Source organism: Equus caballus, chromosome 16, assembly GCF_041296265.1.
Source record: "Equus caballus isolate H_3958 breed thoroughbred chromosome 16, TB-T2T, whole genome shotgun sequence".
In the NCBI taxonomy this organism is placed as follows: Eukaryota; Metazoa; Chordata; class Mammalia; order Perissodactyla; family Equidae; genus Equus; species Equus caballus.
Window position 1 is genome coordinate 45903668 of NC_091699.1, and position 5061 is coordinate 45908728.

Sequence of the window (5061 nt, forward strand, 5' to 3'; positions counted from 1 at the left end):
GGCCTGTATAGAGTGCCAGGTGTGGGCCCTCTCCTAGGCACTGGTGGGCACAGGCTGGACACGCCCCGCACAGGAGGCATCCCAGGGCCCTGCAGGCTGTAAGCCCTGGATACAAGTCAAGGAAAGTGTCCTGAGGACCCAGACTGGGATGTTGGCCCCACTGCAAGTTCCATGCTGGCTTGGGGGCCCCAGCGCCCAGCCCAGGCGTGCCCCAGGAGCACACGCCAGCCCAGCCATGCCAAAGCGATGCCCAGTGCTGTCACTCAGGAACGCAGCTGCTCAGGGCTGTTCACGCCTCATCAGTGCCCGCTCGGTGGACGTGCAGGAGCACATCAGGATAGCTCTGCCCGAGTCTCATGTGGGCAGCAAAGCAAGGGCAGGAGGGGCCGCCCCGGTGAGCACCCACTGCCTGGGGGTTTGCTCCCAACCCAAAACACCCAGGGTAGCAGCCTGGCTTATGAAACACGGGGGCAGCTTTACATAAGCATGGGAAATCATGAGAAAAAGTGCATTCACAAAAATGCATCCCCTGACCTCAACAGCATGCTTTTCAAGACGGAATTTTGTTTTGCTTTCTTCAGATTATAAAAGTCAACCATGTTTACTGGCATTAAATTTCAGTGAAAGAGAAACTCATAAAGTAGAAACTGAAAGTCCCCCTCAGTCCCACACTCCAAAGTCCCCCATGGCTTGGAGCCCATCCTGGCAGCCTCCTTGCTTTGCCCACGCACATACATGACACTCATGCACACACATCCCTTTATTTCTCTTTGACAGAAATAAGACCACATGCTACCTGCTGTTGCATACGTTGCTTTTACTCCATTAACAGTGGATCACAGACATCTTCCCACCACGTGGTGGGCATTCAAGGCTTCACCTGCTGCACCGCACTCGGCCCTATGTGACATCCAACAAGGGGTTGAACCCAGGTCTGTCCAGGTCCAGAACCCAGGTCCTAATGGTCTTCCCAGTGTTTTCCTCTGGAGAGTTCTCAGAACTCCAGAACAGAATTGCCTGAAAGGGGGCCAGCCTGGTGGCGCAGCAGTTAAGTGCTCACATTCCGCTTCAGTGGCCCGGGATTCACTGGTTGGGATCCCGGGTGCAGACATGGCACCGCTTGGCAAGCCATGCTGTGGTGGGCGTCCCACATATAAAGTAGAGGAAGATGGGCATGGATGTTAGCTCAGGGCCAGTCTTCCTCAGCAAAAAGAGGAGGATTGGCGGCAGATGTTAGCTCAGGGCTAATCTTCCAAAAAAAAAAAAAGAATTGCCTTAAGTTCTTCTTAGAAATGCAGAGTCCTAGGCCCAACTCCAAAGATGCTGATTGAGAAGGTTAGGTGTGGGGCCTGGAGATCTGCGTGCTGAATAACTGCTTCAGGCAATTCTCAGGACCTAGCCAGCTAGGGGACTGTCATTTCTGGTCATTGGGACCATTAGGAGCTACATTTCCCCACAGGCCCTTCCCATTTCTGTCCCCAAGTCAATATACATTAAAGTAAACCCATTTCTCAGGAGGCTTGGTCTTCATCCTGATGGGTGGAATGACCTCTCAGGCCCCCACCAGCCTCTGCCCTCTGCTATCATAGGCACCTTTGCGGGTAGAGCTTCCCTCAGGATCATCTCCCAGACACAGAGTTCCTGGTCAAAGGGCACCCGCATCGTGGGGGCCTTCACACCCGAGGGTCCGGCCGGGTGACCGGGGCTCAGCAGCAGGAGGAGCTGGACCTTGGCTCTGCTCTGTGCCTTATGCTGGAGGCCAAGAAGGTGCTGTGGTGATGTCAACGTGCAGTCTCCAGGGCAGGACAAGACACATGGGAAACAGTGCAAGGGAGCAGTGTGTGTGTGTGTGTGTGTATGCATGCACACCCATGTGAGACAGGTTGGCAACCCTGGCTTCCTCCCACCGGGCCCATGTGCAGCCATCTCTGGATCACTGCAGCACCAGCAGAGGAGAGAAATGTGTGACCCTACACTGCCAGTCTCCACCCAGTTGCCTCTGCCCAGCATTGCCGATTGGTCCTGGCACTTCCTTCTGAAACGCAGCTCAGCATTCTGCTGCTCCCTATTCCACTCCACGCAGCCATTACGGTCCATCAGCACTCACAGTGACCAAAAACTACACTCAACTAAGCACCCCAAAACAATGCTAAGCTGTGTGTCACCCCTATTTCCCTCTCAAGTCCCTTCCAGTGATCCTGGAGGTCCCTGGGGAGCCAGCTCTGGGGGACTCTCATATGGGGCCTGTACTATCCTGGCTCCCCTAAGGGTGCCCTTCTCCCCAGGCCCTGGACGGGTCCTGGGGGATGGCTCAGACTCCTGCGTGTGGCTCTACTCTCAGGTCACTGTGGTCTTTGCTGACACCTGATGCTGGCAGGAGAATGTCTGTACCACTTCCTACCTTCCAACAAAGAATCTTTGTGTCCTGAGTCCTGGAAAGACTGGAATGGAGGGCGCAGGCCTGAGTGGGCCAGACTCCCTCTCCTGAGGTCTCTTGGATGCCTTCTCTCCTCGGGTGCAGCTCTGGAGGTTGCTGGCTGTGTGACCTTGGGCAAGTCATGAAACATCACACTTTCATTCCACAGGTATTTATTGAGCACCTACTGTATATGAGACACAGTTGTCGTTTCTGGGGGTAGAGCCAGGGACGAGAGAACACATCCCTACTCTCCTGGAGCTGACATAAGGTCATGCAACTAAGAGGAGAGCACTGCAGAAACTAAGAGAGGGGATGGGAGGGAAAGAGGGCTGGTCTAGGTCCAGGCAATGTGATGTTCAAGAACAGTATTATCGGCTCAGGGAACAGCATTATTGGCTCAGGGAACAGCACGTACAAAAGACTCTAGGTTGAGTGAGCCTAGTGTTTTTTAAGGAAAGCAAGAAGACCAGTGTGGCTGGAATAGGGTGGGAGTAGAGGGCACAAGTGGAGGGAAACAGAAGAGGTCGAGAGTTGGGGGGACAGAGCATACATGCCATGGAGGGGCCTGAATTTTATTCTAAGGGTGGAGGGACACCAACAGGAGTTCTCTCTGGCAGCCATGTGAGTGCGAACGGGAGGCTGAAAGGGGGAGGAGAGGAAGGTAGGGGAGCAGAGGAGCAAAAATGGCAGCTGGAAGCCAGGCAGAAAGCTGCGATCTGCAGGACCTAAAGTCTCCCTCCCAACTGCCATGTGATTTGTGGGGTGCATGTGGCTGAATAAAGACCCAGAACCTGGGGGCAGGAGTACCACCTGGGACAAACAGGGTGTTGGCAACACCTCCAGCCAGTCCAGGATTGCTGTTTGTTGTTGTTGTTTTTTTTTTTTGAGGAAGATTAGCCCTGAGCTAACATCTGCCGCCAATCCTCCTCTTTTTGCTGAGGAAGACTGGCCCTGAGCTAACATCCATGCCCATCTTCCTCTACTTTATATGTGGGACGCCCACCACAGCATGACTTGCCAAGTGGTGCCATGTCTGCACCTGGGATCCGAACAGGTCACCGAAGTGGAACGTGTGCACTTAACCGCTGCGCCACCAGGCTGGCCCCCACGGATTGTGGTTCTGAAGCTGATCTTAGGGAAGGCCAAGAGCTCCTGAAATATGGCGGAAGCCCAGGATGAACTGGGTCTCATTCACCCGGACCAGGGATGAGAAGCAGCTGCCCCTGGCATGGTGGGGCAGGTGGAGGGCATTTTTCTTTCCGTCACTACTGGGTCCCCAGAAGCATAATGAGTCCTGTGCCACCATCAGAGACCAGTGAAGGTGCAGAGTGGCAAGGATTAGTCCCATTGGGCAGATGGGGAAATTGAGGTTGGAATAGGAAACCACTGTTCTAAGGGCCACAGAGTTGGAAGACACAGAGCTTTCAAATGGTTTCAAAGGTGCTTCCTCTTTTATCAGATTGTGAGCAGCCTGAGGGCAGAGGTGGCACCTGCCAGGCCTCTGACAGTGGCATACCCTGGGGCTACTTCCCTCTGATCCCAGCCTGCAGCCCTCACCAGCTATGGGGCCAGCCTTGGGTGAGGGGGCCTCTGTGGGCTGGGCCAGAAGGAGCCAAGTGTATGAGTTGCTATACTTGGGGTCTGACTAGGCATCTGGGAGCCAGGCCAGCCAAAGAGCACCTGCGGGTGGGGTGGGGGACTCACTCACATTTAGTCCATTGTCCTTATGACCCAGAGCTCTGAGTGTGGGCTATGCAAAGGACACAGAGGGCACACAGGCAGGGCCTGGCCACTGGTGCCTCCCTCCCTCCACTCTCTCAGGGGCTCCGCATCAGACCAATCTGGCACAGGCCCATGCTCAGCCACTGATTCAAGGGGCCTGCCTTTATCTCTCCTCTGTAAAATGCACCCTCCTCTTGTGTAAGAGGTTGTAAATTGTATGGACCACATGAGGCATGTACGGTGGGTGGATTCTATAGACAGTGTCTGTGATGACAGTCCCCTCCCCACCCCCAACCTGGGGAGCGCCATCCCCCTAGGGGCCAGGGGTCTGGTACCAGCAGAGGTGGGTGCTGCTGTCCCTACAACCTGGAATCAAACCCAATAATCTCCCTGAGTCAGCAGTATTATTAGGCCCTAATAACTTGTGAAGGGCCTGTCTCCAGTAATTTCTCAGTTAACATTATCTGCTATTATCATTACTACTACTATTCTTATTTTCATACTCCCAATTCCCCTTACAGGCCCCTGAAGCCCTGAGCTCCCTCTATCGGGACTAGTGCTCGGGGATGGAGCCGGTCTGCTATGGCAGAGCCCCGTGACCTTGCTTGACCTTGCTAGGCTCAATTCCTTCAGCTGTAAAACGGAATTAACAGTGAAGCCTCCCCTCTGAATTCCATCCAGGGCTCCGTGCAGGAAGGAGCCAGAACGGTCCGCAATAAGATGCGAGTCAACAGGCAAACTGTGAGGCAAGCCTAGAGCCTGGGGTTGTTATTACTATTTGCGTGTGTGGTTGATACCGGAGGCCAGTGCGGCCTGACACGCAAGTGTCGGGGGGCTGTGGGTGGCGGTAGGGAGGTGGACAACTTGGGGCTCGGGAGGTGGCCGCGGGGCGCGGACCGGCGCCGGAGGGCGGGGCGGGC